This window comes from Corvus hawaiiensis, chromosome 11, assembly GCF_020740725.1.
Source record: "Corvus hawaiiensis isolate bCorHaw1 chromosome 11, bCorHaw1.pri.cur, whole genome shotgun sequence".
Taxonomy (NCBI): domain Eukaryota; kingdom Metazoa; phylum Chordata; class Aves; order Passeriformes; family Corvidae; genus Corvus; species Corvus hawaiiensis.
Genome location: NC_063223.1, coordinates 7,297,123 through 7,317,878, shown reverse-complemented (window position 1 = coordinate 7,317,878; position 20,756 = coordinate 7,297,123).

Sequence of the window (20,756 nt, the reverse complement as noted above, 5' to 3'; positions counted from 1 at the left end):
AGTCAGCATTGTGGATGCTCAAATATTGAATGGTTTTCTAGTCAGATTTTGCATTAAAAACCCCTTATTTTCTTTTTTTCCCTTGAAATAATATGTTTTATTGTGCTAGTTATGACAAAAACTAGTTTCTTTTTTCTCTTTTTTTCTTGGGTTCTTTCTCTTTTTTTTTGGGTTTTCTTGGTAGTCATGTCATGTTTAAAAGCCTACGCTTTCCAAAACAATTGGCATGCCTTCACCTGTCCCTTGGGACGTTTTATTAGCTCCTGATTCACAGTCAGCCCAAGCCTTTGCTCTCTGGCAATCAATTCTCTTGGGCAGCCACCCAAAAAGAGCAACTAAACCCAGCAATCTCGTTCTGAAATCCAGAGTGATGTACTGTTCTTTGTACCGTCAGCTGTTCTGGGGAGGATTTCAGCATTCCTGGGATGCCTGCCTGGAGGTGCTGCCTTCCGTCCTGAGATGAAATGGGGGTCCAGCCCCAGGGGACAGTAGTCTAACTTCAGTGACATGATATTTCAGCCCCTGGGATCTCACCTAGCATGAACAATTGCAGCTGTTGATTTGCAGGATGGGACAATCAGATAATTTTCTTCCTTCACTGTTTTACTGTTAGCACCACTCAAGCATTTCATTCCATGCAATCTATGTGACTGCAGTCTATATTCTTCCTAAACTTTATAAAAACGTCCTTTGCATACTTTAAACTTTTAGTGCTTTTAGACAAGTTAATTTTCAGTCTTTTCTTTGTTACTCCTGGTTTATCATTTCCCAGCTCCTGCCATGACACAGCTACAAATCCTCTGATTCAAAGCCTGCACCATCAGAGACCAACAGCAGCTTATCCGAGCAAGAAGGGAGGAACCTGCTCTTCAGTAATTAATGCAGAAACCATCAGATCATATGAGACCCCAGGCTATGGAGGCATAATTTTGTAGGTAAAAATGACCCATAAGAGCTGCCCTGGAGCTAAATGCAGTAATCTTTACAGTAGGTCAGAATGAAAGAGGAGGCCAAAGGAAATGCCTCCTCCTTGCTCATGTTCTTTACAGGCTGGCACGTCTTATATTTTAAGACATTTCAAGCCCTTTCTGCTCTAATTATGTACAATAGTCTCTTCCTCCCACCTCTTCATTTTCAAAAATTTGCAAAGATCTTCCTTTCAAGAGGATCTTTCTGTTGGCTATGGGCTTCGTAAGCTGCTGACTGTGAAACCTTCCTGTTTTATCTATTCCAAACTAGTACTGCTCTGTTAAAGCAACTCTATTGCTTTTCATGCCTCTCAACTAGCTGGGTTGCAGTGCTGCAGGAGCAGTCTTGATCACAGAGTGAGCTTTAAAAGCATATCATTTAATCTAAGAAATTTGAATGGAAATATTCTAGGGCAATGTTTTCACTTTTTCTAGTAGTTAAAAGGCATTAGGAAATGTTAGCTTGGAGAACAGAGCGCAAATAAAGCATTTGTACAACACAGATAAATTAATATCACCCCATTTTACTGAAACAGAAATTGTAACTTTTTTTTAAAGAAAATTGTGAATATGAATTTGTAATCCAATATTTATTGGCCTAGGTTTCTTCAAAATATATGGTTTCCAAACCTGAATTTAAATATTTATACTCTAGCACATATTCCTGATATAGCTAATATAAGTAATATATTTATCTTTCAAGGCAGCAATATTTTTTCACTCAATCTTGACTTTTAAGTTAAATATGCGGGTGGGAAGTGGTGCTATCTGGAGGTTGTTGTCACTTATTTCTATGTAAAAATCAAGATAATTCCAACTACTCTTTTAAGAGGTAGCATTTTTTTATTTCTGTGCTCCAGCTGATCAAGCAGATTGTAATAGTTCATTGTTACTTTTCATTTTTCTACCTTGAGTTGGACATATTTTTGTATGCACCTTCCAAAATGAGGAGGTGAATTTCCACAGCCACTGGAACTGTTAGAAAAAAGTTTAATGGTAAACTATGCTTTTCCCTGTAAAAATCCAGGATAAAATTTTCATACACGTGAAGTCTGTCTTGCATCATTCTCACACTCTAAGGGGCATATGATGGGTATATATTTAGAAGAGCATGAGAAGGATTTAGGGTAACCGAGACTCTTGTCCATATCTCTGAGTAGGTGGAAACATCTGTTTCTGTAGGATATTACTGATAGATCCCTGAAATATTCTTGTTTGGTATTAAATCCAGTGCATTTATAGCCATTTACTACTGCTTAGGAAGTGATCCTGAGACCCTCTACTTCTTGTGTTTCCAATCCTCAGTTTTGCTTTGCACTGAATTTTCTTTTTATCAGACAGAATCCCTAGATGCAATAAATTTTTCTTTATTGTCCTTGTGCTCGAGGAATAACTTTTCCCCCAGAGAGGCCTTCCCTCCATCAGTTTTTCTCCCTTCCTTTTCTTTTTCACTCACTTGTACAGCACAAGCAGATGGCAATGGGATGTTTTTCCCCTCTGTAGGCCACTTTTGCCTGCACTGGTATCTTGGTCAATGACTGAGGGACCGTGTGCTCACTGCCTGGGGAAGGGATGGATCCCTTTCAGCAGATGACTGGCTGGGTACATGGGGAAGGAACATGCCAAATGGCATTCTTGTCCTGGGAAGCAGTTTTGTCCTCTTTTGGAATGTGACAATGCTGGTTTTCTGCTCTCCTGCTGAGGAGGTTTGAGCCAGCTCTGGGAAACAGCCCAGTCAGCTCTTAAAGAGGTGTGGCTCCAAAACTGATCCTTGTCCTTATTGTCCACATAGCAGAGTAGGTATCAGCTCTCATGTTCAGAGGTGCTGGTTTGTAGAGGGAGCTCACATTGGGTTTCACTGAATTTTTGCATGTGCAACCCACCAATTAGTCCAAAAAGAATTTCGTGGGCTGAAGATTCTGCAGCTGCACCTCATTCACTCTATCTTGAGCTCTTCATATGGGAGGACAGCAGTGAAAAGTCTTCCCTTCCCCCTTCCCAAAATGGAAAGTGTCTCATACAGCAGCTTTGTGAAAGAAGCATTATTCTGTCAATACAATGGCCCTTGGGATGTCAGTGGTAAAAGTTAAAAAATCCAAAGTCAAGAGAAAAGCCTAATACAGTTGCACTGACTTTGCATACACTTTGAATGAGCCATCACTGTGTCAATCAAGTGTCTAACACAGAGCAATCTCACAGTGTCAGTGCAAGCTCTGTGCTAAAATCAATGGCAGAGTTCCTATTAATATTTGGAATTTCTATTTTCTTAGACTCTTAAAGCTATTTTCATATCTCTTGAATATTCAGTAATGCATGTGAGAAATATTGCTGCTCTTCAGCAGTCTTGTTTTCTGCATTAGAAGTTGTGTGACAGTAAAGGTTTTTTTATAAGCCCACTTGCTGTCTCCTTTTTTTACAAGGATGCCTTGAAAAGATCTCTGCTCAGCTCTGTGCACATATGCTAAAAGAAAAAAAAATGTTCCCTGTGTGGTGAAACACCCTGAGGTCTCTAAACCTGCCATCACTGCCCCTTGCAAGCAAGAATCCAAGCAACTTTAGAGAAGAATTTAATTTGTGAAGGCTTGAGTGTTGAGTCAGGCTTCCTTCTGCCCCTCTGCAGACAGCCCTGACCCAAATGCCTACAAGAACTCACTGCACAAACCCAACCACCTGGAATTATCTGACTCCTCCTGTAATTCTGTAAACTGTAGGGGGACTTACCAATGGCTTTAAAATCATTACCCAATGCCCCATTAAATCTCCCTGAAGCTGAATTATAAGATGGGAAATAAGAGGCAGCAAGCAGAGAATATCATTCCTCAGTATGGTACAGCCACCTACCACACCAAGGGAGCAGGAGGAGAAGCAGCACTGGGTTTCTGGAGATAATGCTGGCACATCAGCATTAGGCAATAATGGGGAATGTATTCCTCATCCTTTTTCTCCCCCAGACAGCTAGAGGTGATATATCTTTTGGCACTGTCAGCCTAATCTAGGTCAGTCCTATTGTCAGGCTCCTCAAATAGTACCTGTCCACAGTTAAAATTTATGTTGGAAAAGCATTAATGCAAGCTTTTAATAAGATGAAGAATTTAACAGTATGCTGTTATCTGGAGATGATATATTTTATATACAGGAGACATATTTAATTAGCTCTCGAATAGGCAAAGTGGCTTGTGCAGAGCCATGGCTGCACCTCCACTCCTTCCCTTCTGTAATTAGAGACCGCAAATGCAAAGCACATATTAACTTTTCTGGTGGCTGAGCTGCCTTGTGTGGACCTTCATACACTCTGCTGCTCAAATATAAATTAGCTCTTGCAAAGTATGCTCAGTGGATAAATAAAAAGGAGAAAAAGGACTTCCTTGAAGCTTCTCTGTTAGGTACCCACAGCAGGGGAGGATCCAGGAGCTGCATGATCTGCAAGCAGATCAGGTCCTGCAGGGAGGAGGTGGGTGAGATGCTCCCTGTCCAAGGCCCTTCCTGCATTCAGAGCCACCCCTACAGCCAAATCTTTCTCACAATCATCTGGTGGGAATGTAGGGCGCAGGGCTGTTCCCATCTTTGTGAAACCCTTCATTTCCTCCTGTTCAGCCTGTTCCAGAGGAATGATGTTCAGATACCCATCAGAAGTGAGGGGGTCACCTCCCTCCTGCCTGGGAGATGCTCTGGAGTCAACTGTGTGGGTGAAGTCAGCGACACTGTCAGCTGGAGCTACCACTGATGGTCCTGTGCAGGTCATTACAAATGCCACTTCAGCTGATCCCATTTCTCCCTCAACCCTCCTCTCTTCCTGTCCATGTGTTACAGAGCCGGGAAAACACACATTCCACTCATGCAGAACAGTGGCCAAAGGCACCCTTGAGACCCTGTGAGTTTTTCTGCTCATCACATACAGCCCATGCCAAGGCTTTGCTCCAGACCGCAGCCCACCTGTGCATCAAAATGAAGTCCACATGAGTCAGAAGGTTGCAGGGCTGAGTGTGGAGCAAAATGACCCCACATCGCTTCTCCTGCCTTATCTTTTCCTGCCCAGGAGATGGTAGATACCCTCCACAGACAAGGTGATGTTTCTTTAAGCCGCTCACCCCCGTGCACAGCCCAGGCCTTGGGGTGCTCTGTGTCACCATGGGTGGGGTCACATCTGGCAGCTGATGGCTGAGGGACAGTTTCACTTGGACCCCATAATGCGACAGCCAAGGTAAGCCCAGCTTTGCTGTGATTTTTGTCTCTAGTTGTGACCTTTGTCTCTGAAGACAGCTTAAACACTCTGTGAAGGACTATTTTAATACCAAAACTCTTTGTATGGATTGGTAATAGCCAGCAAGCCTGTTTCAGAGGAGACCCATTTATTAATGCACCACCATGGAATATCTGTATAGAGAAAAGTCAGGAAAAATACTTTAGTCCTCTCATAATCATGATATATCTGGGGTTAAATAGACAAATATGTTTTATAAATATAGTCTTCTAGGCTATTAAGGCTTTTCTCCTGGCTGAAAAGATACAAGAAATCACCATAAACTAACTAAATTTAAATGGCTTCTGTTCAAAAAAACCAGCTCGCTATTAATAAGTTGTTGAATAACAGGCATTTAAAGAAAGGCATAACTATGATATTAAATAGATAAATGTAAAATAATCTGTGTGCATTTAAATGTGAAGATCACATTAGGAGTAGAAAATTACAAAAATTTAAATACTGTAGGAGGTTGTTATGTAGGTAGTCTATAAAAAACAGGCAATTTGGAATTCCTCTAAAGAACATAAACCCTAGATAGAGCTGCTAGTTCCTTTGATAAAGACAGGTCTCAAGCTGAAGGTTTGATGTATAAAACCCCCAAAAGGTGTCTGAGCTATCTTTTTCTAAGGGATTATATAAGATAAAAGCTTGCACTGTAAGTCCCTATTTTAAGAAACAGAGTTGCTAGGAAGTTGCTAATACGAAAAGGCTAATTGTGCATGCAATGAAAGTACTGCTCCATTCACAAAATAAACTGCTAACATTTTAATAAGGGCTGAAAATTGTCTGCTCAGGAGCTGCTGCAGGGTGTATGTCACTCAGGGACTGCTGCCTCCTTCCCCTGGCACTGGGGCTGCTCTTTGTCCAGTTTCAGCACTGGGATGTGCCATGGACATCACGGAAGTGCTGTTGTCACTTACAGCAGTGTTGGGGGAATAAGAGGGATATCCAGGTTTTGTGCAGTTCAGTCATCCCAAACTGCTCACGTCTCAATTACCTACTTCTTTTATTCAATTCACCACATTTTCTTCCCCTTCCAACTTCCAGTTTCTCCTCCAGAGTTCCCATTTTCCTGCATCAATTAGCTTGTTTGCCCTGGGATACTTTCTCTTTTGGGTGTTGGGTCAGAGCTATCCAAGATACAGTGCAGTTACTCAGCACTCCCTTTGCTGTCAGTGAAATTAGATTTTCACCCCTCAATTAATTTTTCATTTCCTAAAAAGGGCTGAATACCCATCTGGTTAGGTCTTCCTCGTTCTGTGGATTAGGAGTGCAGACCTGGACTGCCAATTTAAGTATTGCCATTAGTTGAATTTCTACAGTTTGTTGAACATTGTGTAGGCTTCAGAGGATGACTCCAAAGCTGGTGTGAAATGTCTTTCCTCTATTGGATTTGCTGATTCATGTAAGCTAGATCCAGGAGGAGAAGTGTTTTGTGGTGGGGCCCTGGCACAGGATGCCCAGAGAAGCTGTGGCTGCCCCATTCCTGGAAGTGTTCTAGGCCAGGTTGGACAGGGCTTGGAGAAACCTGGTCTAGTGAAAGCTGTCCCTACCCATGCCAGGGGAGTGGAACAAGATAGTCTTTAGGGTCTCTTCCAACGCAAAACATTCTCTGATTCTATAGTTTTAATGTGGGATGGAGTTAAAAAAGAGCTGAGCAAAATTGGGACAGTGGGAACCCTACACCCAGCACCACCACACGGCCTTGTGGCACAGGGCAGACCCCTCTCCTTTCCTCTCCTCCTCCTGGGCTGAATGCATTCCCACCCACAGCATTTTATGGGCTCATTTTGATCATGGAGGTCTTTTATTCTTGGCAATGCAGCAGGTTATCCCTGTGTACAAAAACTTGTATTAGAACTACGAAACAGATTCTCAGCTGATGTAAATTGTGTCACTTCATTAATGTGGCTACTCCGGTGCTATCAGTGTAGCTGGGTTGATGTACAACAGCTGAAAATCAAGCTCCAGAGCTTCCTTTTATTAAAACATTCTTGATCTGTAAAATAAAGTTGTGAATAAGATGCTGGTGACAGAAGGGGACAGCCTGCTTTGTAGTACCTTGTTCACTAACATTATAAGTGATATGGAAATTCAGTTGATGTTTTGCCTTTAAAATATTAGCTAAATCATTCTGTCAACACATATTTTTTAATACATATCTTCCCTGTCAGATTTTACACTTAATCTTGGAGTCTGTAGACAGCTCAACAGCATCGCTTTCTTCAGCAACTCCTGCACCAAGGTCTCCTTTCCTGTTATATTCAGCTTGCATCTGTTTAAACACAAGATACGAGATAAATGATAGTGCCAGGCTTAAACATACATCATCAGGACTCTGATGTGAGGCTCTGGAAGTGGCAGGCCAGATGGTGTAACACAAAACTCAGACATCACAGTTTGTCATGCCGTGCTCCAGTCCTCCACACTAAAAAAGGACTTTGCTGTGTACTTAGTCAATCATCTCTCCGGTGACCAGAAAGCAGGGGTCAAAACAAGAGATGGCATGAAACAAAGGTTGTGGTCCTGCTCGGCAGCTGTTCAGCCCTCCAAATCTGACCATCGTCCTTGCTAGCTGCAGAGATGGAATTAGTAGTGGAAGGAAATACTCCAGATAATATCAGTCGATCTGAACAACCACTCTAACTTTTTTATTATTAACATAAAAGAAAACATGTTTATTAATTCTGCAGAACAGAGTCAAGAATGTAAGAACCCATTTGGAATAGTGCTGCATTAGGGAACTGGTTTTTTGCAGGACACCAGAGATCAACACATAAATAAGATCCTGTGATGTTTGCTGTAAGGGAACTATGTAAATGCCATTCCGAGAAAAAAAGAGCAACTACCTTGCTATATTTATGTGAAAAGCATTAATCAGAGAGAAGAAAGGAGAGGCAGAGCCAAAAGACACTAATTTGAATGAAAGTTGTAGGTATTAATTTTGATTTATGATATACAACCACATTTGAAATGTGGCCACACTTTACAGTTTTTACATGCTGACCTCAAGGCTATATTTAGAAGCCAATCTTGCTGCTGAGCAGAACTCAAGGTGGTATACAAGGAACTTCTAGGAATAAGCATATTTCATGTTCATTAATAATCAGAACACTTGTATTTGGAGGTTAATTCATTGCTGTGTTACTTCAGTGTTTGGTGTGTGTAATTTCAGTGAAACTTGAGAGTTAATTTCTTTTGAAATAACTTGAAAACCTCCAGTACAGGTGCTTTGCCCCAGTTGTGCATCAGTGCAAATCCTGGAATAACAGGATAGTGGCAGTGGACCGAGCTCGTGGTGCTAAAGGTGAGGAAAGCAAAGGAACCACAGCTTCCATCAACAGAGTGAACACCTTCCAACCCCACTGAGTTTGAGATGTTGCTCCTAGTTATTAGAAGAATATTTGTTACATTAGGCAGGTCAGACTTGTTTGCTAAACTCTGTCAGCTGGGGAAAAACACCACATGAGAATTTGCTTTTATTTAGCAAGGTAAGTTACTCCTTGCACTGCTAAACTTTGCAGTAGGAGAGGAGGTTTCTTTGCTCATAAAATGCTCATCTCTGTGAGATTCTGCTTTATCAAGCAGCAACTTCAACATGTGTGTGAGGAGTGGAGAAGATTCAAATAAAACAAAGTGGCATTTAAAAAATTTTGCTTCAATTTACTGTTCTTTCTATATTTTCAAACTGCCCTGAGCATAGATAGGGCTGAGTAAGAGGCCAATGTACCTTCTTGTTTAGCAACATTTATCTGTGCACTGTGAAATCCAGTTTAACCTGAAAGAGGACTATAAGTCTCTTACCAGGCTCCTGCTATCCCCACAAAGGTTGCACTTGCTCAGCTGTGGATGTCCTTTGAACCAGCAAAGAAGGCACTGGAGGAGCAAAGTTCTGTCCCATTTGGAAAAAAAAAGAAACCAGACACAGAGTTATCCCTGAATACAAGTGAGTGGAATTGGTTTTAATTCTTTACTTTACGAGGAACAGATCATTATTTGTTGCCTAGAAAGAAGTTTTTGGAAGTGCCTGTTGCTGGCACAGTTAACTTGTTGGAAGAGGTCAGAAAATCTAGAATCAGCCTGTTTTGAAAGTGTAGAGTTAGGCTGAATTGTATTTATGGGACCAAACCACCAAGAGCCCATTGGTATTTTATAGAGATTTGATTTGATAGGTTATTGATTTTGGCTTCGGGGGATATAGCCCCTGTTGAGAAAGTATCAAACTCACACTGAGTAAAATTGTCAAAAGCCTTAAAACCAGTAGTGAGGGACTGGCTGGCTCTCACTGCAGTGCTTCAAATGGAGTGGGGAAGATATGCCTTATTGCCTTCAGACCTCTGGAAGCAGTTATGTGTATTAAATACTGGAATAACTCGATATTTTAAAAGCTTATACGCTCATCCAAGTAAAATGGGTTTAGAAGACTGCTGGGAGTTTCATTATTTTATGGCTAAATCGATACCCAGATTTATGCCTTTTGGACATAGAAACTTGAATTTAATTGAGAAAATGGATCTAATGAGGATAGACATTTTTTATGCAGGTGCCCTTGTTTAAAAACACACATGCACACCGTTCTGTACCACATGAAAAAAAGAGAACAACTTAGTTTTAAGAGCTGAATAGACCCACCAGAGAGAGTGACACACCCTGAAAACCAGGGAACAGGCAAAGAAACAGTAATACTTCTGAGCTCCTGAGAATCCAAAGAATTTTTTGTTGTTCCTGAGTAAAAAATTAATTAGTTAACACAGAACAGCAAATTATTTTCCAACATACCAGAAAAATTAATGGCCAGATGGCAGTAACCTGGCCATCATAAATCAGCACTACTACTGATTCAAAAGCAGCATCATTATTTCCTATTTGCCCACTCTCTGGCAAATGCCTGATACTTATGGCACACTTTTCCTAATACAAGCTATTATCTATAGTGATGAAAATCAGAAGGAAGCAATATTCAATATATTTAGCTAAATTCTGCTCCCTGTATGGAATCAATTTTTAAAAAAAGCCCCAGACAAGAATGTATGCATGTGCTTAATTTTATTCCTGTCTCCAAGACCAACTTTAGACCACATGCTTTGCCAAATCGAAGTCAAAATGCAGAGTAACCCCACTGACTTCAGTGAAATAACTTGTGATTCAGTCCCATATATTTGTCTCAGTATGTATTTCATTGGCTATAATAAGCAGAAACTATTTATGACACAAATTTCCTGGACTTTTACAGGCACAATTAGCACTCTGAAGGGCAGAAGAAAACTCATAGGAAAAGCTAAAAAGTAAAGAAACAGAGATGGAGAAATCATTAACATTTCATTTCTTCTATACATGTGCTCACGCACACACACAAATGACTCTCCTCTGGGAATGTACACATCCTGAAAATCTAAATTACACACTGAGAAGAGGTTTGTGTTGCAATGTACTGCAAGAAATTTTCAGGTTTGTATTTGGCAAGAAATTAGCATTTACTACATAGAGAGACAACATGATGGAGTATATTTTGCTCTTTATGCTAAACCTCCATTGATTGCCATGGGAATATTCTATGTGTGGAAAGGCAATAGGAGCTGTGCCTTTAACAGTAAACAACAGTGATAGTCAGAGATGTTTCTGTCTGCACTGAAATGAAGTGCTAATAAAAAAAAATCTGTGTTCTTATTGTTTAAAACCCACAGTCGATAGATTTTTATTTTCCCTACTGACTTGAAGAGTAAACTTCTATAAACAAAATGTGACGTGCCTATGTTATTAAATGTAATTTAAATGAGCACTTGGAAAAAAACCCAAAGAAGCCTTTAGTGGAAAGACTCCAGGATGGGACTTGGAAAGTCTCAGGTGACACTACTTTCCTCTGTAATTTCAGGTATGGTCCTTGAGTTTTCTTTTCCTTGCAGAAATATCAGGGAGCCAGGTTCACGTGAGGTGCTTGGGACAGTGAGGGGACAAATTGTGAGGGGGCTCGGCACGGTGCCCACTGAGCTGCTGTGGCTGTGTGTCCCCATGCTTTGGTGACCCGTACCCAAACCAGGTTTGACCTGGAGAAACATGGGAGTGCTCCCTCCTCCCTCTCCTGAACTCTCTGCATGCCAACCAATGTCTGTTTTCCTTCCAGCCAGCTGGGAATTTTAATGACCATTAATGGGATTGATGCTTAGGCTTCATGGGTGATGCAGCCCATGGTGTGCCCTCTACCCACTCAGCTGAGCAGACCCGACATCACCTTCCTTGGCAGCCAGATTTGTCCCAAACTGGCAGGTTTGGGTGCACACAGAGCACAAGAACACAGCCTGCAGCAGTAAACCCTGGGGAGAGGAGCCTGTGTGACTTGGTGGCCCTCGGGATCGCACTCCACGGTCCAGGCTGGCCCATGCATCCACAAGTGTGCAGCTGCAGCTACCTCTGTAAATAGCTCCCAATAAAAATAAATTTCCAGAGCGAATAACTGCAGGCTGTGTGCTTTGTACCTATTACCTCTCGCTGTGCTGGGAGAAATTCCCCGGCAAGTCTTTCCCGTTTTATTCGGGCGAGCAGGTTTCTATTGGAGTTAATGGCACGGCTGTCATGTACACTGAGCTGGATTTGCACAGGGTTTTGCCCCAAGTAATTTTATAGGCAAGTGCATCCTATGATGAGCTGATCAGATGTCCTGCACAACTGTACAGCTTTGTCCCATGACTCCTGTGTGAAGCCTGGCTGTTGCTAACTAATTCTGCAAGTGCGGTGTGCTCAGGAGGAATTAGCTGGTTTTAAAAATAGATTACTTCCTGTCACATCCCAGTATTTTTACTGAGTGTTTTTCACACTGATTTTCTGTGTCTCACTGATACTGACATTTCTGAAGGTTTTTTGGTTTTTTTTTTTTTATAAACAGCATATTATTAGGGGAAAGAAAAAAACAACCCTGGAAAAAAATCTGTAAGGATAGTGCCAAGGAACTGTGAAGTGCTGGAAGAATGAATGTTTTTCTGCACTGATGTGGGTTGAAAATGGATCTAATTTTCCTGAAGTTTGTGTGAATCTGGAACACTTGGGGAAAGAAATCACTGTAATGACTATTAAAATCTTCCAGGTTGGTTGTGCCTGTATGATGTACTGCAAGGACCAGTCCAGCATCTCTGTGTCAGGGACAATTCTGAGGCAAACGAGTGTCGCCCAGTGAAGGCTGACCTCTACACAGGGGATACAGGACCAGCCCAAATTCTAAACTTCTGCCATAACCTCACCTTAATGAACCCACTCACAGCAGTATTGGGGTGCAAACTATACACTGGAAGATAAAGGATACATTTTTTCCTGTCAGATTGTAATGGGATACTTGGAATGACTCTGACAGTCTCACCCTCTCTCCTTTGCAAAGAACACCTAGTGGAGGGCTACTCATCTGACCTCTCCTTAGAGAAGGAGGAGGCTTTCAGCTTCATGATTAAGTCTATCTAAACTGCTTAAAAAAGAGTCTGCACTTTCATGCTAGATCAATTTGCATTAGGTTTTTGCCAAGTGATTTTTTTTTTCAGGCATGTTTTTTTGCTTTATTCTGTACATGAATAGCGTCCAGGTAAAATATTTTTAATTCATTTCAGGCTGGATTAGTTATTGGAAAAAAAGAGATATTTTTTTCCCTTGTTGTTACTTGATTTAATTAGTGCTCTGTTTTTAAAGTGGCAAGCCAAGCTTTGCCAAGTCTGGCTCTCTGACTCATGCTAACAGGGTTTTATAGCCCCACCTGCATCTAAAGCAGGAAAAAAGCCCCAAAGCTTTACTTTTAACTCCACGTACATACCTTGTCTATTCCATTAAAACACACAAACGTCAGCACCCTCTGCCTGTCCAGTGCTGGTCTGGGGGGAGAAGTGGGAACCCACCAAAACCACATCCTGAAGATCTGTGGGACTTTACTGCTGCAGGCAGGAAGGGGACAGGCAGGGAGGCTCACTGATGTGCTGTGTTTGCTACGGACAGTGTGTAAGTGAGCCTGCAGGGGAGAGAGCTTCTATTTTTGTCTTATAAATTTTGTTTTTTCTTCTTCTCTTATAGGAACTTGCACGCCTCCAGAGGCAGGGCACTGTGTGGTTGGAGCTGGGGCTGCCTGCAGTGGTGACCCAAAATCTCCTTTACTTACCCAACATCCATGTGAGAGCTGTGAATGAGGAAACGTGCACCTGCAACTCCCTTTTTTCCCCCTCTCTTTTCCCTTTCCCAACCCAAATGCTCTTTTGCACTCCTGGACCACATCCAGATGCTGATGGAGGCTGTTGGGACATGGATGCAGTTCCCTTCCCACCTCAACGCCCCTAAGGCAGGTCTCCCTCGTTCACCAGGAATCTCCGTGTCTAAACCTTTAATCCCATTGGAAAAATGTTGTATTAAACATTGTGAGTCTTTTTGCAGGATGGGGCCTATTTTGATGAATTTTTTCTGTTTGAAAAGGTTTGTGGTGAAAAAATGCTTTTTTCAAAATATGGAACCTGTCCATGTTTTGACTGTTAAATTTTTTTTCTTTGAAATAGTCATTACTTTCCTTTTTAGGTTAAAACCAGTAAGAATTTGTAAGGTAAAAAAATTGAAGAAAGGGTTTCAAAATTACCAAAATTAGTGATTTGTTTAACTCTGCATTTTTTTCCCCAGTGGTCAGCCCATAAATACTTTTTTTTAAACAATCCCTCCTTTCTTCATCCCAAACAGGGAGAGAAAAAAAACCACTGTGAGGTCAAAACCTCTGACAAGGTGGGAGAACCCCAACTTCCCAGAGCAATCCTCCCATGAAGGTATTGGAGTATGCTCCCCCAGAAGGTCCCAACCGCTGTGCTGGAGGGCTAGGGATGGGGAAGCATGCTCCAGGAGGTGGCTGATTCCTTCCTCCTGCATCTCCCAGGGCCAGGATAGCCTGGCACGGGGCTTGTCTGCTCACCCCATGCTTTGCCTCATCCCTTTGGCCTGTAAGGGCCCCAATCCTGCTCTTCCCAACGCCGCTGGCAACCTCCCCACTGGCTTTGGCAGGAACGGGCCTTTTGCTGTTGATTTTTTTCCCTGTCAATCAGTTACTTTGACATCTAAATGTCAAATGACACCACATGGCATTTTTTCCTTTTTTTTTTTTTTTTGTGCTTGTAATTTAATTGCAAGTGCAAAATGGTGGGATCAGTGCGAAGGGTTTCGAGAGAATGTATCATTAGCAAATTCAATTAGCTGGCACTTGTGCCTGCTGGCATGGAGGGCTCTGACGGTGCCAGGGAGGCTGGTGCTGCGCAGAGGGGGCCACGGCAGCTCTCCCAGCCTTCCTGGCTCACCTTTTCTCCCTACCCTCCAGGAGCAGGAGAGCCGCCCCTCCTAAACAGCTCAGGAGAAGAGGCTGTTCAGTCAAATTCTCCCTCTGCAATGATAATAACACAAGAGCCTGTCCTGCTTCCAGGAATTGTCTTACTGTACCAGCAAATCAGCATTTCTTCAATTGTAACATCTTTCCTGGAAATAGTGTTACATGACATGCCCTCGCTGCCTGTCTCGGTGTGAATGAGAATACAGCAAAGCTCATGTTTTCCATTGTTGAAATACGAGCATAAATCTTTCACTAATGCACTGCTGTCTTTTATTATAACAGTCACTGCAGCAGAGAAAGGTACGTCAAATCTCTCCTTGTTGGTACAGTCAGTTGTTGGCATTGCCCTGACATGTTGTTTCTTTCCTTAAAATGGCTTTGTAAAGGGACTAAAATGAGTTGCTCAGCCTCTGGCAGCACCTTTGCGTGTTTTGACAAATCTGAGGCTTCAATGTTGTAGGTACAAAGGTTCAAAACAGCAGGGAAACAGAGCTGTAATGATAGGTTTTGACAAAAGTCAGGCCCACATCAGATGTGGTGGTTCTGGATCCCTTTATCAGGGCAGATCCTGCACTGACGCCTGCACAAGGTGCAGGAGGCGATGCAAGGGATGAGGCAGGACCTGGGAAGGGATAACCCTTTGGCTGTGGGATGGCTGGGACCATCCATCCTGTGCCTTCAGGATGCTTGTCCATCCTCTGTATCACCTGCTGATGCAGAGGAGCACGTCCTCCCTGGCAGTCACTGGCAGGAACCCTCACTCCAGCCTGAAGATGCCAGTTTGCAGGAGCTGAGGGTGAGGCACAGCTAACTCAAAATCAGTTGTTCTCTGCAAAGGACAGATCTGGGCTGACCCATGAGGGTCTGATGTCCCCCCCAAAAAGACTGCAAAGCATTTTGCATAGGTGTGAGGAAGCAGAAAGTGTTTGGCAAAGCTCCTTGGCATTTTTTAGGTTTTTAGGTTTTTTTTCTCCATGCTGCACAAGATATTTTACAGCCTTTGTGAGTCTGTAGAGAGGCTGGTTTCTGGCATGGGGTGTGCTGGAGGCTGCAGGCTGTGCTGGAGCCTCAAGAGTGCAGCTGGTCTTTAAAACCAGCTTTATAGGAAGGAAATTTTCTGGTCCCGCTGGAAGGAGGTATGGTCTTGTGACACTTAGTGGAAATATAGCAGGTTTAGTTTGGTCAAATGGGGAGCATTTCCAAGGAAACATAAGTTTTTTTACAGTGTCCCAAAGCCAAGGCAAGTCCAAAACTTTTCAGTCCAATTGTCTTGCTTTCCCAGGCTAATTTTATGAGGAGGCCCTAAAATGTGAATGAGGAGTGATCTTGTTCAGCCTGAAAAATAAAATTAACGCCAGTATGAAAAGGGCTGAGCCCCAGAGAACCTCAAATGTCTTATTTTTTTTAACGAAAGGATGCAAAAGCTCAGCTCAAGATGTAACTGAGGTCCATTTGGAATAAAGTATTTCATTCTTGCCTATGGATGCAAACACTTTTTTAGTGCAGTAAAGGAGAATAGTGATGCTCTTTCTCTTCCTTCGCTTGTAGGACTTTCTATTCTATCCTGGGACATTTTCCCTCAAACCTGCTATTTTTCTTGGGTAGGAAACTCCATCTCTCCCAAGTCAGCCTGTCCTTCCTTTTTTTTCCATTTTGTTCTTGGCACCGTTACAGTTCTCAGGCAAATTTCAACCAAATTCTGTATCCCACTAGCCAGGAACAAGCCTGGGCTGTACCACCTCCCTCCTCATGACTGCTGGTCAGGTTTCTTCTCTTCCTTGCCAGCAACTTTGGAGTTCATCTGGAGTCTCTGCCCTTTCTTTTTGTGCCTTAAATGTGTTTTGATTCCCTCTCTTTCCCACTCCAACCCCACACACCAGCTCACCCTCTGGCTGCAGCCATTCCTGATACGTCACCCGTGGGGTTCCAGAGGGGTTGTTAAAGAGCAACGATGACAAAACCTGGCTAACCTGGCTTGTGATGGATGGTGCTGGTGGCTGCCAGCAGCAGCTGCTGTAGGTAAACCAGAACTCTGATATTTGTACCATTTAAGTTGCCTCACTCCCCTGAATGAACCTCCACAGAGCTGCTCCTCTAGGTGTGACTGTTTAGGGTACAGTCCTCCCTGTAAGTTAGATATTCTTCCATAAAACAGATTTCAGCAACTACATTCAACTTCTATATATAAAGTTTCCCTCAAACCTTTTTCGAACTAAGTCCTGTCTCCTCCCTAGGAAGCATCTGCTCCCCATTGCCAAATTCTTCTGCGTTCCTGTCCCTTTGGTCGTGTTTTCTTTGAATCCTTTAAAAAATGTGCATTTTGGCTGTGCGGTCATGCCAGGGAGTGTGAGAGTTTGCACATTTCAAGCAGGGATTGGCCCATCTCGAATTGGTGCATCCAGAGAACCTGTCACAAGTTCCTTGAAGCACTTCTGCCTTCTGTTGCGCTGGCACGGAGCTGACGGGCGCTCATTTTGCATGTCTCGGCTCCGCGCTTGGCTGGGGAGGATATTTGCAAGGCTGGATATTTCTGGTTCTACTCCATGGAAGCCTTAAATGGAGTATTTGCTGTGCCCTGCCTCACGAAAAGGAGCCTCATAATAAAACTTTGAAGGCTCCTGTTCAAAACCCTGATGTCAGACCCGCCTGGGTGGTGGTTTGTCTCTCTCCTGGTTGCTGAAGGAGTCTCTGAATTTTTGGCTGTTGCCATGCTCCTTTAGCTCCCCTGCAGCTCTGCTGGCTTTGCCTTACCAATGGCTTTCATAGGGCTTTTAATGCCATTTCCTCTCATACCGCTCAAGCCACTTTCTCCACATGGATTCAAAGATTTGGAAGTGGCTTGCAAGGTGGTTTGGGCTAGTTTCCATTGTGCAGGGCTGCACTGATGCTGTTCCCTAAGCTTTGAACCACCCCACAGGGCTTACAGCTGAAAGTATTTATGGTCTGAAACCCCAGAGCAGGTCCTTTTCCATGAACCAGTGTCTTTGGAACCTTAAAAGCTACATTTCTGCTAGTCCCCTTGGGACTTTTCCATCAGGTGGTGGCAGAAGGAGCCTGACTGATTAGCAAACACCAGCAGCTGTAGATCCCTATTGTGCAGCAGCAGCCTTGAGGTTACCAAACTAGCAGTGATAGCATGGGGATGCAGGTCTATCACTTGGCTCATCTGTCAGTGGTGACTTAATTAACTGGCACCTGGAATCCTCTTACTTACCCGAGTAAGAGGGAGAAATGACTGATTTAAAACCTCCTTTCTCCAAGTGGATGCTGATTTTGTGTTGCTAGATAATATTACTGGTGCCTTCTGACCTTAAGAGGGAGGAATCTTAAGTTAAATATCAAGCATTTGGATCTTGGCAAAGTTCAGATTGCCAAAATGAAGAAATACAAATAGCTAGGAAGGCGACGCTGCGCCTTCCCTGGATGGCTGAACAAGTGCCATTAGCGCTTGAGTGTATTCCCAACTAGATATAAAAGGAATCGGGAGTGTTAAGGAAAAACAGAGTAAAGTGAATGCCTCTTACAGCTGTCGCAATGGGAAAGTTGCAACATTTGCTTGTAGGAAAAGATGCAGAAGCACACAGAGTACCTGTTAGCGCGAGCGGAGCCAGACTTGGGCAGGATTTCAAGTGTTACAGACACAATCCTGAAGGCTATATGCAGAGCAGCATGACTTTTCCATGATGCTGGTTAAGAAGACGTGCCATTGCAAATTTTTTTTTTTTTTTTTAAGGCTGCCTAAGTTTTCTTGGGCCTTTATAGAGCAGATGTAGCTTAGGAGTGTTGAGTGCGCTGGGGGACTGAACCGAGGGAACGGCATCCTTGGCTGTGTTATAAACACGGCGTGTCCCTTGGCTCCCCTTGCTGCAGATCAGGTTTCTAGCTGAGAAATAAAGTTTTCTGAGGGGGAAAAAATCCATCCTTGGTCTCTTTGTTCTGCTTTTCTGTGGCAGACTGTGCAGTCTTGTAGTGTTCCCTCTTTTGTCTGTAAAATTAGGAGCTCTCTGGCTCAGACATTGTCTCTCCCATGCCTATAAACAGGGGTTGTGACAGAGCCACTATGGGCAAAACCAGAGTGATTTATTCCACCAGAGATTCTGGAGTTTGGGGAAAAATATTTGTTCAGATAGATTTTAGAAAATTAAAAACCTCATGCAGGAGGATTATCAAAGAGAACTCTTTCTGGAATAAAAAAGGAAGGTTTCTCTTCTAGTTATGTTTTAATATTTTAATGGAATGGAACAGAGGGTTGACCTGAATCTCCAGGACTTTCCAGGCTTCCAGGCAAGGGCTTGGGTCATTCCTTTTTCTGTGGGCTGCCAAAGATCTGTGGAACTCTCCAGGGAACTGAGCAGTTCCCAATGCCCATGGTGCTGCAAGGTCTGCTTTAGCAAGTGATCCGTCTGTCATGAATAACCCTTTCACTGGAAAATTTATCCTCAGCCTCATCTGGGATGATTATACAGCTTCTAAGGGTATTAACAAATAGCATTGGTTCTGGCTTTGTCTTAAGAAGGTTTCTATCACAATTAATCTTTGCCTAGTCTCCATCCTTTTTTGTTTCTTGGAACATAGAGACATTGCTATTAATATCTGTGAGTCTAAATATGGATTTCTATTTGCACATATAGACCTAAGTGCACAAATGGACATTTTATCATGTCATACCATGCTGCATCATATCATTTAATATAATATTGTGTGTCTGTAGTGAGAAGACACATTTTTCTGTCCTGGTTAGTCAAAGTGAAGCATCAAAGGTTAATTTCTTTCTGTCCGAAATTTGCACGAAGCAAGTTAGACATGGCTTTACTGTGCCACGATAAACTTTGCATAGTATACCTTGTATAAAGGTAAAATACATTTTCCATGACTTAAACCTTTGTGGATCGGTGCTATGCTAAGGGCAATTAGATTTAACATCCCTGGAAGCTCCAAAGCCATTTTAAAGGACTCGCTCTTTTGTTCCAACTCTAGCACTCAAAAAGACTGAGACATTTTTGGAATAGGTTTTGATGGACTTATATGAAAATTTATATGACTAAGAATTGGATTTGTTCCTCTGGAATATTATGGATTATTTTTATGTGGGAATTACATAAGTGTGCAGAGCTGCATGCAGTTGGCTTAATGTAGCTAAAAATATATATTCTGATTTCTATTTGGAAAGGTAGCTGGATTTTTCCAGCTTCCCCTCTCAGTGATGACTTTATGGTGTGTACAGGTTATAGATTACAGGAAAAATTGAAATGCATAGTAAAATCAAGGGATTTAAAATGGATTAATATTTGATTATATCTTTGAGAAGATGAATACTGATGTGTGTCCTTCTCCACTCCTGATTTTGAACTGTGGGGAAATCCCTTACAAGCAAAACTTAAATGAGAGAAACCACCTGGATGTAAACAAGAACAGGAGTGAGCAGCACAGGAGGAAGCAGAAACCTTTGGGACCTGGGGCAAAGGCTCATCCTGCTTTCATCCCATGGCTCATTTGCCTCTGGCGCAGCAGAAATCACAAGGATTACCCCGACAAGAGAAAACTTCACAGAGAGATTGGAGATCACAAGTGAGAAACAGCTGCTCTCAATTACATTGCCCAAAGATACCCATCTCCTTCTGCTTCTTAATCCTCTACCTCTCTCTCTCTAGCTCTATCTCCATACACATATATGGGAGACTTTGTTTGACACAGTAGTATCCAAAAAATGCTTATTGGAGAAAGATTTTTCCAGCTGTATTTTTGATTGAAAGCCTTATGAAGCGGAGGCTGAACTCTCCTGTTCCAGAAGAGAACTCCTTAGAAAACCTGATCATTTTATTTAAAACTATTGGCTGTCCCATTTAACACCAAAATTTGGTACATTTTGCTTCACTCTCCACATGGAGCAACACCAGGTTACAATACCCCAAAAGCTTTTATGAAGTAGAATTATGGTTCTGTGGGCAGCTTTGCTGTTCCATTAGAAGGGTTTGTGTGATGACTGTATCAAGTGATGCAGCACAGTGACTCTCTGAAGGAAAGAATGATGCAAATATACTGCAACAGAGATGAAGGGTGTTCTTCTAAATTATCTGCACATTTGTGACTCACCTAGAACAAATGCAGTATAAAATTGAGGAGCTGACAGGATGCTTCCATCAGGTTTTTAAATGCTGTGTGAGATGGAACATGTTTTACAGCATAAAACCAAAATTCTGCTTTTGTTTTGCTTCTTCTG